Genomic DNA, 12,911 nt, shown 5'->3' on the forward strand with positions numbered 1-12,911 from the left:
GATCGCTTTCCAATTCTGAAGGCAATCTGGACATCCCCTTCACCGTCTGCTAGCATCTCGGCCTTGTTTCCAACCTGGAGCCTCTCTGGCTTCTCGAACTTCTGGTAACTGATGAAGTTCGTAGCATCGTTTGTGATGTGTTGGGTTGCTCCGGAATCGAAATACCACGCAGTCGAAGGTGTTGTATTTGCAAGGAAACTGCCGGATGCGAAGAGACCTTCGGCGTCTCTCCAGCTTTATTGGTGGCTGAGCTCTTCTTCTTAGGCGCTTTACAGTCCCGAGAGAAGTGACCGACCTTGTTACAGTTGTAACAATTCGGCTCCTTCTTGGTTGGTCGGCTCCTTGAGTTACCGGTAGAAGCTTTCTTCGTTTTTCGACTGGCCATAAATCCAGAGGATTCTTCGAAGGCGTTACTCTCCCTAGTTGCTTGACCAATTAGAAGACGCTCGAGTTCAGCGACGGTCTGTTTTTCTTCGGGCAATGTGTCCCATAAGGTACCAAACTCCTTGTACTCGTCTTGCGGCAGTGATTCGAATATACATGCGACCAGGAGACACTCGTGAAAAACTACATCTTTCTCTTTGCGGGCTGTCGTGAGAATGCCCGACCAGAGTGAACGCATCTGAGCAAGATGTGTTGCCATATCTACCTCTGGTGACTTCGTTGTTCGCATGAGTACGGCGAGCAGCTTCCTCAGGCGGTTGGACGACTTCTGCTCGAAGATCTCCAGTAGCTTCCCCCACATCTCTTCCGGCGTGTTGCAGTCCATAATCATATTCTGGACCTGCTTCGATAATGAAGTCCAGAGTGCTGAGCGGGCACTACTGAATGCGACCCTGTACTTCATTATCTCAGCTGCAGTTGCAGTCGTCTCTGCTATGGATGACGCTGGATCGTTCCATTCTCCGGTTACAATCTCGAATACGTCTCGTATTGTAAGGACGTCGATGATTTGCCTCTTCCAGCTCCTCCAGTTCTCAGGACCAGTCAACTTCTCCACGTCATGGCGTAGTATACTATCCATTCTCGACGGTAGGTGCTAGAACTCTTGTGAACAGGAACTGACTCGGAAAACCAGGAACAAACAGCGACAGAAGTCAGTAGTTCAGCGGCGACAGAAACGGATTCACATCTTCAGGGCGCAGTGGGAGCGTGCTGGGCCCATAACCTGTTGAGTTTTGTGTCAACGCACACTGAGCAGAGCCACTGAAGAGTGAATAAACTGACTACGTAATACAATTCCAACTAGTAATTTATTATTGAAGTTAAAAACATTATGTACAAAATTATTTACTATAATTAAGTTAATAAGTGAGCGACTATTACTGCGGTGACGTTTTATAGTAATGCCTTATCTTGTTAAAAAACAAACTAAACATATTAGATAAGATAAAGCATGTTATGAAAACAATATATCTTCATTGTTTACTTCAACAAGTAATAAATAAGTGTGGCACTTTCTTATCGAAACCGTGTATGGTCAGAAGTAATAAGTAAGTGTGGCACTTTCTTATCGAAACCGTGTATGGTCAGAAGTAATAAGTAAGTGTGGCACTTTCTTATCGAAACCGTGTATGGTCAGAAGTAATAAGTAAGTGTGGCACTTTCTTATCGAAACCGTATATGGTCAGAAGTAATAAGTAAGTGTGGAACTTTCTTATCGAAACGGTGTATGGTCAGAAGTAATAAGTAAGTGTGGCACTTTCTTATCGAAACGGTGTATGGTCAGAAGTAATAAGTAAATGTGGCACTTTCTTATCGAAATCGTGTGGTCAGAAGTAATAAATAAGTGTGGCACTTTCTTATCGAAACCGTGTATGGTCAGAAGTAATAAAATCTTATCGAAACTGTGTATGGTCAGAAGTAATAAAACTTTCTTATCGAAACGGTGTATGGTCAGAAGTAATAAGGAAGTGTGGCACTTTCTTATCGAAACCGTGTATGGTCAGAAGTAATAAATAAGTGTGGCACTTTCTTACCGAAACCGTGTATGGTCAGAAGTCATAAATAAGTGTGGCCCTTTCTTATCGAAGTCGTTATGTAAGGCACAAAATAATATTATCGCCTTCTTGGCGAACTTGTATAGTTTGTATAGTTGGTCCAGAGATTTGGTCTCATTCGATAGAACTCTTTGACGCGCATGCAGTGCCATTAATTTCCGCCCCCTCCGAACAACCCCCTTAAAGGGAGAGTGATCGAAAAAAAACCAATTTGGTCTCATAGAAAAATAAAAGTAAAAGATTGGAATCGTCTACGCTCGCGTCTACTTGAAAGAGTGAGACCAAAAAATCCAAAGCAGTCACACTTAGGGCGTGTTGCAAATGTCTGCTTTGCTAGAATCAAACATGTTAAATTCAATGGGCTGGCACTTTGGCTAGGGCTTTGGCAACAGGCCCTTAAGCTGAAAAGTATGCGACCATGGGGACAGAATCTCCGTCTTGCCATATTCTTAGTACATAAATACATTCTTGCAATAATATGATTTATGCAGTTGTTAATAATCCATATTAAATATCTGCTCTAAGAAAATACTAATTTAATCACCGAGATAATATAAAATCACATGGCCTGAACAGCTTTTGTATTGGTTTGCCCACCCGGGTCTCCTGATGGTGGGCGGCATCCACTCTTTAACTTAGGATGGCAATTTATATATCAAACGATAACAGCTTTTGTATTAGTTTGCCTACCTGTGTCTTCTAAGGGTGAATGGGTTTGTCCACTCTAATACACTGATGTGGAACTAATATTACGGCCTGGGCCGACTTGTTTTTCTATGAGCAAATGCTTAACCAAGAATTACTGTGTTTACTATCATGGTCGAATCCCCTGCATACACCAGCGACGGCGCTTCAATCAGTTTTAGGGAACCAATTAGATACGGGATTGCTTGGAGTTTTCTTAGAGAGTTCGAATTTCGCCGGTTTGCGGTTGAATACTTTCGCACGTTAAATAAATTTGGAAAAATACCGTCTATTAATTAAATAATTAACATAGATAAGATTTAAAAACAGTTGTAATCATTTGTTTTGAATACTACAAGTGAGGCATACCTAAAAGAAATCGTATGGCGAGTCCAGGGTAAGTATAGAACGGGTAATGCCGAGATTGTCACGTTGACGTACATAATCGTGCGATTTGATGATTGTTTAGGAGCATAAGACTAAATATACGCTCTAATGGAGCTTAAAAATAAATAATTTACATTAAATATTTATTAATAACTTGAAATTTACGCGATAGATATTTCTAGCCTGTAGTAATATAACACGCGCAAAAACAGATTTAACAGAAAATCGGCGAAATTCGAAATTCCTGTCGCCGATTTACCGGAAATTCGTGCTAATATCATTCCGCCTTTCTTAAACTGACAAGTGAGTATAGAACGTCAGGTAGATTTTGGGCAACGTTAAAAATCGTCTCGACACAGTCATCTCGCTAAATATAAATAAATACATTTTATTTTTACATCGTTAGAAATAAATTAAAGATGAGAGGTATAGTGGAAGCTAAGAGCAACAAACACAGCACCCCACACTAGGAGTCAAGGACAACACAGCCCGTCAAAAGTCGTGCATTTTCTGGCGTACAGTTTTCATTGGTTAGACGCTTTAGCGCCTGCTGCCGTCGGAAGGGGAAAATGTCTTCCCCCTTTCCGTAAAACGTTCGGCGTAAAGACTCGTCAATTGAATTGGGAATAATACTGCTAGAATTACAATTACGATTTCGGTTGCCATGGTTACGCGTGACCTGTTCTGATAAGACTGTACGAAATTAATCTTTATAATTAGGCGGTAGCGCCATCTATATTTTGTAAAGTTATATGGCTAAAAATAAATAATTATTAGCTAACTCACCGTAACTTGAGTTAAAAAGGATCGTGTTGACAGAATAAAATTATTTTTAAACAACTTCAAAGGTTTGTTTGTTACGAGTAATCATACATTTCAATTTCGCGTCAGATTCACGAAAAAAATCAATTGTAATAAAGTTGCCACCACTAGAGACAGATGCCGCCACGGTAGAACGATAAAGTTGATAAAGACTCCTTATTGAACGAAATTGGTCCCGCGCCAGCCAGATTTAGTTGTACCTCTATTTATTCTCAACTCAATGGACTCGTCCAATGAAAGCTGTACACAACTCTGTGTTAGCGTGTTTAAAGGCTAGTTGCGTTCTCCTTGTGTTTGTTGCTCCTAGCTGGAAGGGTGGATTTCAAAAAGAAAAAGTAATTACGTAGTTCCTACGTTATGGAGGTTTCAAAATTAATTATGGAAAAAATAACTTTTCTCACTAAATAGGGTAAAATGAAACAAGTTAGCTTAACCTATAAAGAGAAGGAAACATAAAACAAACAAAACATCTTTATTTGAACTAAATTATCCGAAATACTTATTTTCTAATTTTCAAATCCCAAAATCTGACATGACTTAAAGGGGAACGGCCAAGCTTTTCTAAATATGGCCTTATTTCCGTATCAAAAGATTAACAAGCCGCGCGTGCAAAACAAATTTTTTTGCGTCTTCAGCAGCACGCGCTTTTACGTTGTTTTTCTGCCTCACCGACTTCTCACCAGGTGTCACGGCGGACGCGCGCTTTTCGATTTCCCGAAATGTCTTTATTTTATTAAACATTAACCACTCAATATTTTTTGATGCGGTTTTCGCGATAAATTTTAGTTTTTAATGGGCTATAGGGCTATCTAACTGGTTAAAGTTTGACCGTTCCCCTTAAATTATCCAAAAACGGTCTGTATATTCTACCAATTTTGCATCGATAAGCCCTGACCATTTTCTAAAGTGCCTTTCAACAGACAGAAGTAAAAAAAATTGAAATCTAGTCTTTAAGGGCCAAATCTAAATTTTAGGGACCTGGTGCCAGTATTCTCAAATGTACGTAAAAAGTTTGTCACGCGTTAATCGAGGACTGAAGGTCGGAACTGTTAGCGGTAGAAGTATCCCCTTCCATTAATTTTATTTGTGAAACACGAATAAGAAAAACTGCGAGCGATAAACAGTTAATTTAATTCTTGACAAGCGAACTTTTCCCGAATTTGATTACGCTTATTAAGGATATCCGGTTTCATTATGGAAGAAAAACGTTTGTTTAACTTCGGTTTAACTGCCTTCTGATTAAGAATTTATTTTGCTGGTCACGCGGCTACAAAGGACTCGTTTGTTTAAGAACGGAATATGTTTCAATAATTTTATTTCCCCGTAATTCCTCTTTGATGTCAGAGTCTATTTTTAGACTTAATAGAGTGTACGAAATTTAATATTTAATTTCTCGTAATGAAAGCTCGAGTTAATTTTTTATGTTTAATCCAGAACATATACTGTTATTCGTTAAAATATTTAAAATTCTTTTTAAAGTGATGCATTAAGATCTTTTGCGCCTATAGGCAAATAAACCTTTGCCCCCCCCCCCCTTTATAGCCAATATTTTACAAAAATGTACCGATATTGTAGACAATAGAGTACAGGCAGTTGGGGGGGGGAGGGGACCAAAATTCGTCTGTTAAAAGCAAAGACTCTAGAGCTAGATGGACGGGTAATATTTAGTCTTTGGGGAAATATTTTCAAGGTTGGTTGAGTCAGCCATCTTGGGCGCGATAGCACACATGTCGAATATGAATTGTAATGTTGACTTAAATTCTAATTTTAAATCTTTAAATATTATGATAGTTTAGAGGTAAAGGTCAATTATTAATATTAAATTATTACTATTATTATCATCACTCTTTTAGGCCGTGTTTCGCACTACTGGACAAGAAATGGGAAACTCAAAACTATCATTTCACAAAATGTATTTTGCTTTTTTAACTGATATAAACTATATAGCTTGGCTGCTAGAGACTCACTAAGGGTAAATAAAGCAGTTAGCTTTCATTTCTAAACAGATTTCGTTCCTTAAAGGGAGTAGAACCATCCTTGTTTGGTAGGGTGCGCCATAGCGAGGGCAGTAGATACAGGGACGAGAAAGCAGGAAAAAAATTTCGATTTTAAACGTCTTCATATTCATGGGGAGTTAGATGTAAACAAACCGCGGCCATTGTTAAGACGTGGTTCACCATGGACAGTATTATTGTAGTCAGTTTTTACCATTTTGATGTTAAATTAAAAATAAAACTACGAGCGTAAATAAAAAAATGCCCATTTGTGTATCTACTGTCCTTGGCCATAGCTTATCTCTTTTCTCGCTCATGGCGCTAGTCTAGAACGATAGTAGAAACACCCAATCCTTCTATTAGAGGAAGCGTGCCCGCCCTGAAACCTTTATTGTGTTTATTTTTAAATGCACACTTAATTAACATGTGAACAACAATATCCGAGCTATAAATCAATTATTTTCATTATAGTTTGGATATTTATTCAAGTATAATTTCTTAATAATGAGGTACATGGTTTAAGATTCACGAAAGGCGTTCTATCACGTGGTTTGAAAAATGAGGGGAGGGAATTATGTATTGCCCTAAATTCCTGAAAAGGTTATACTCCCTTTAAGGTATTTCTAAAAGCAATTAGAGCACCATAAAAGCCTTAAATAAAATTACATCGAAATTTTGGGGAAAAAATAGCTATTCGCTTTAGTACGGTGTTCTAGCCCCGAAATAATAACAATAAAAATATGGACTACACTTTCGAGCACGAGCATAGCTAATAGTTTCCACGTTGTGTCTCTTTACGTGCACGTTTTTCGAAAAAACTCTTTAATAACATCATCGTACCAAAGTTCATTTGTGAAATCTTTTTCGAAGGTTATTAAAAAAAGCATATTCAGTCTCATCTTGACTGGCAGAAATGGAGCGCGCTTTCCAAGTAAATCGCTTAAGGCTATTTTTTCTAATTTGTAATCTTTGGTTCAAACAGGTTTTATTCGCAACAGACGCAACAACATTCCCGAATGAAGGTTATGTATTGTTGAACAATCGAAAAGCAACCACCACAAAAACAAAGCCTAACCAGCGTGTCCCGCAACTAACCACAAGTTTTCCAGGTCTCCCTGAAGACACTAGTCGTGAAGGTGAAACCCTAAAAATGCCCTTAAAGGCCGACTACATAGTTATTCGGTTTACTCTGTCATGTACTGGAAGTAGGCTCGCTGCAAGACGTCGGTGCTATGCAAGCAGCCAGCTACCAGTGAAAGACAGAGTAAACCAAATAACTATGTAGTCGGCCTTTAAAGGGTCACCAAATTGGTTTGAATTTCAGAAATATGACTTAAAAATATCAAATTAGATCTGCTATCACGACTTAAGTAAGGGGAGGAGCTAACTAAAAGTGATTTTGTGAATCTTTATAATTGTTCGGTCCACCGCAGCGTCGCTCGCCCCCTCTTCATTATTTCACTATCGAAAAAACCCAAAAACCCTGTCCCCTAGCCCCCTGCTGCAAATCAAAAAGGTAAAAAAATGGTCTTGTCCAATACCAAAATTATTTATGGCACTACATAAAAACTTGTAGAGGTTAACGGTAATAGTTAGTGTAGGGAGCAGTTGGCTCGCGTGGCGTGAAGGGCTTGCCACCAACCTCCTACGCATAGTAACCCGGCCACCTGTTTAAAGGCATTATAAGTCGCTAGATGACTTGAGCCTAAGGTGGTGCGAACGGTATTAGCCTAGCTGATTATTATATCTTGTACCCCTGAATACAGAGAGGGCACTGAACTTAAAAACGTACACCTAAGTCGAGGGGTTAACCATGCACTGTCAGATGGCCCGTACACCAATTACGCGTACTCAACACTGATCTCATTAGTACAGTCAAAGCTACGGGCTTGTACGCCGATTACGTGGAGTGACTAGCCCTCGATCTAAGTAACTTTCTTTAGTTAGTTAGTAAGTTGGTTATTTAGCCCGTACTTCTCCTAATAGGAAAATTTGTCCTCGGAGACTTTAGTTTTTGAAAGCTGGAAAAGTTTGGCTTTTAAATATTAAACCTCCTGTGGTCGATAAAAAAATTCATTTTTCTCATGAAAATACGTAGCGTTTCCAATTTTACAGTCGTATTCCTTTTATTCGCATTTTTGACAAGTTCATTATTCATGATGAGTTTTGGACGCATTTTCGTTCAGTTTGCTATTTACCGATTTACCAAGTTTTGTCGTTACGCAATTTTGACGCGTAATGACGCATTTCCCAAATGTAGAATACGACGCCTTGGTTTACGTGGCATCCAACATTCGTACAAATCCCGTACACTCCAGAGGAAAATTGTTTTTTAAATCTTGAAATCAACTTGTAAATCCTGAAATCTGGGCGAAAATCAGTTCGAAAATCAACCTTAAACCCAGAAAAAAAGACGAAATTTGCGCTCTGAAATCTCAAAATCTGTTTCTGAAATCTCAAAATTTGTAGCTGATTTCTTAAATCTCTTTGAGATTCAAAAACAGTACGCCAAGTTTACAAATATCGAACCCCTCGGTTTTGTTACATTTTTACCTCTCCGAGGGGACTTTGTACCCTAGGAGGGGTTATAAAACCACCGTGTCTGTCTGTCTGTCTGTGGGTCTGTCTGTGAGGCTTGCGAACGCGTTCGCATTTTCGGGGCAAAGGGTAATCGCTGCGTACGCAGTTTCTTAAAATTAGGGAAAAGGTTTTTCCAAAAGGGCCCGTTTTTTGTTGTCATAGGGTGTAGTATAAATATTTTTCAATTTGCGTTAGTACCGGGCGGGATTCGAACCCGAGCCCTCCTGCACGTCAGGTGTGCATTCTACCACAGAACCACGGATACATTGTACACTTCACTGAAAATTAGAAACTCTTCCGAGGAGAGGTATATTTTGGCTTGCCAACTTGTTACAATTTGTTTCGTAAGGTACGCGAACGAATTTTAAACTTTTCCCCCATGACCCAATTTGAACGGCACATTTCTTCAGTATTTTAATAACTTACCGCGTAATTTAAATTTTCAATTTCTAAATATGGTAAAGATACGTCCCACGACCTCCTTCAACTCCTTCGATAGATTCGGCGAAGCCAACCCCGGCCTGTCTAACCCTTGATTGTATCGTGATTTGCACGCACCACTTGACAATCCCCGGTTTGATTCGTCGATTCGCGCTAGTCCGAAGGGTTCTCCGCCTAATTGAACCCGCGGCGCAATCCTAAAATCGGACGTCGCGTGTCGCATTGTTTCGATCTGTCCCCGGTGGCCCCTCCTCTTTTAAACGAAGAAGGACATTCATCGTTTAAAAAGCTTCCGCTTCGTTGCCGCAACTGCTTGGCTTCGATTAATTGGATTAAAGTCCCAAGTTTCTATATTCTTTTGACCACGCGTAACAACGCGTCGAACGAGGTCAATCGATTTAACTGTTGGCCACGCGAAAGCATGACCATTTCCATACACCGGGTAATAAGGGTGACTATTATATTTTAGAACGCGCGCACTTCAGCGGTTGAAGTACAATATCAATGCATAGGGTACGAACTAATAATAATAATAATAATAATAATAATAACCAGCTATAGTTAATACCTAAGGCACACCCTTAGGCCCAAGTCATCGAGCGACTTTTAATACAGTCTAGAATGTATTTATTTGTACGGACTATCCCGAGACGATTTTTAGCGTTTATTCCAATCCACCCTTCACGGTCTGCCAGTAAGCTCCTCCCTTTAAAAGTCAATAAAATCGACCAGGTACTCCATTGGTTCCCTAAATCTTACGCGCTTCATCCCCCTCAATCTCGAGCCAGGGGATGAAACAACACGCGCGTGACGCGTTTTCTTTCCCCCTTTTCGTGACGGAGGAAACCCAGATCATGGTGGACACCAGAGATCCTAAATAGCTAAGCTTAGCGTAGCTATATAGGATCTCTGGTGGACACCTAGGAGCAACAAACACAGCACCCCACACAAGGAGAACGCAACCCGTCAAAAGTAGTCTATTTTCTTGCGTACAGTTTTCATTAGCTAGACGCTTTAGCGCCTGCTGCCACCGGAAGGGGAAAATTCGGATATTGTCTTCCCCCTCCCACCCGTAAAACGTTCAGCGTAAAGGTTCGTCCAATGAAAGTTGTACACAACCCTGCGTTAGCGTGTTTAAAGGCTAGCTGCGTTCTCCTTGTGTTTGTTGCTCCTAGGTGGACACCGACCTCGTCTTAATATAATCATTCTCCCGACAGTACAAATAAATACTTTCTTAGTGTATTATATAAAATAGGAATATATAACAATTGGCGGGTAACGTTTCAACGGCAGTTCCCGAGTACAACCTCCTCCTTGACTAAACTTTAGGCTCATTACAATGAGGAGTGGGGGGTTGGAGGGCACCCTATTATTAATGAGAGAAACGTATAGTCAAATATGAGAGGAAAGAGCACGCAACTCTTTCCCCGTCGACGTAATTAATGGTTTCTAAACAAATCGGGGGCGGGACGGACCAACAGCGGCTGACTTCATAATTACTACTTCCACGACACCATCTATTATTTTGTTCCCTTCTTTAAAGCCTCTTTCTTCTCTCTCTCTTTAGGGTTGTACTTTCACGCTGCCCTCGTTCGATTCGAGGTGCTGATGGCCCACCAATATTGACGGACAAATGGCTGGATTTCTTACCTTAATATTCGATATAGATTATTTTATTTTAGTGTCTACAACTTGTTTATAAACAAACACTTTTTAGGGGAGTAGCTACATCTTCGAAATAGGGTGTATTCTCGTAACGTCATCATTACTGTAGTGGAAGGCTAGTGTCATCCCCCTTTCCCCCATAACTATCTACCTTAGAGCAATGGCCGCCATCTTCTCGTGAATACCACCTATAGATTATTTTATTTCAGTGTTTACAACACTTCTTAGGGGAGTGGCTCCGATGTATTTTTGAGTCTATTTTTCTAAAAATTAATATCAGAAGTTAATAATTACCTCTAAGTGTTTGGAATACGCGCATAATTCCTAGATTTATCCAGCAATAGTTTAGCTCACGTCTAGCCATCACGATATTTTGTTTCCATGGTGACCTTTTCAACCAGGGGGTATTAACTCGTAAATATTTTGTACGCCTGATTAAAGATTTTCGTAAAACAATCGGTGATTACCAGTGATGGCTCATACGTTTTCGATGGTTTCCAGTTTCGGTGATTTACGGTGATTATTTTAAGTGAATTCCCGTGATGACCTATGGTTTGTACACCCGATTACTTAAGTGACTACCCCTCGCTTTTCAATAACGCGAGTAATATAAGATTTTTATATTTACCGTCCATTAATTGTTCCATTATAATTTTTTCTATGACAGGGAGATAATCAGAGTAGTAAAACCGGCTTGATAATTTATTTTGAAATTGAGAATTTTTCTCGATAGAGGCGCTTTCCTTTCTGGATATAGCTATAGGCCGTTTTTCCGACTAGCTGACACACTTGTGGCAAATAATTATAGACTTATGTTAACATCCTATAACTGGAAGTTTAAAATCTCATTCGATGGGAAATGCCTTACACCCTATTCCACCTAAATTAAAAACACATGACCTCCATTTTACGGCAATGACTAAAGAACTAATTTAACGATAATGGCCTCGATAGGCCTAAAAGTCTTTGTTGGCCTTGAACGATAATACACTACGCAAGTTCAAGTAAGAGCTGGGCGGGAAAAAGTCCATGATATTAGCAATAAAACAATAGGAAGTATTATACTTTTGATAGTCATTATGCTACTTATTCTAGAACTAAATATAAATACGGAGTACACTAACAGCAGTGCAAAGACCTTTCAGGCCCCTGGCCAAGTTATATCATCAGGGCCCTTTTCCACTGGCCCGGGGGGCCCCCTCTGCACGGCTCTGCCCACACTGCAGATTGAAAAATCTGGGCGTCACCTCTCTCTGTAGCTCTGATAAAGAATATTAAGGAATGTCATACTTTGGGTTATTATTAAGTTACTTATTCTAGTATATACAAGCAAGCGTACAATAAGAGCCGGACCCAGCTGATGATAAAATCTGGGCATCACATATTAGATCGGGCCAAGAATTTTTCGAGGCGTATTCCGGGAGGGGGGAGACTGGTAAAATTGAAACGTGCCCCTTTCCACTTTCGAGATAATTTAGGAAACTTTAAATTATTTAATTCAATTATTTAATTGGAATATGTAACGCGCAGAAGGCACTTATCTCTAGGTTTAAAATTTGAAAGTGTGAATGAGAACAACCCCATTAAGAAATTACCCTTTTAAAGTACATTTTAATTAACAGGTGTACGCGTAATTCGGCGAAAAGGGGGGTGTACAAGCGGGGGGGCGGAGTGAGAGATCGAATTTGGAACGGCGGGGTTTGGGAAAATGCTCTATCCGGCCTCAACCGCAGTTTATAAGAAGTTTTAATCTTCCCAATGCACCATTAGTCTTAATCAGAAATTCCGGGCGGTAGCTGTAGCCATGGCTTCTCCGCTCAATATTAGTAATTAATTTCGGTAACCGCAGTATTCGCCCGCGCGTTTTTATTCCAAAACATCTCCATATAAGACGATCAACCTATATTTCAATTATTAAAACTTCACTTTATCTTTCCATGATTTTTTTAATTACATATTTTACTTCAGCATACGACTAGGGAATTGTTACTTGCAAAAGTATATAATATAACTCTTACAGCGGAAGTATTCAGTTTCCTATCGTTCTAAATTTATTCGCTCGAATCGAGTATCAACGAAAGCTTTCTCTTATTTTTTCAAAAGCCATTTAGATTGGTCGAATAGTGATATATTATAAATTAAAATAAATAATTAAAATATTATTATATATATAAATAAATAAATATAGTTATAAATAAGTACTTATTACTACTCACAAGGAGACGACCCGAGGTGTTACACACCGATTTCGTTCAAACTCGGTTGATTGGTAGACCTTCATGTAACTTGAAAAATCCTAAAGGGAATTTATTCAATGGGTAACGGTTTTGCCATGGCA

Source organism: Leiobunum rupestre, chromosome 6 (assembly GCF_980474605.1).
Source record: "Leiobunum rupestre chromosome 6, qqLeiRupe1.1.hap1, whole genome shotgun sequence".
In the NCBI taxonomy this organism is placed as follows: Eukaryota; Metazoa; Arthropoda; class Arachnida; order Opiliones; family Sclerosomatidae; genus Leiobunum; species Leiobunum rupestre.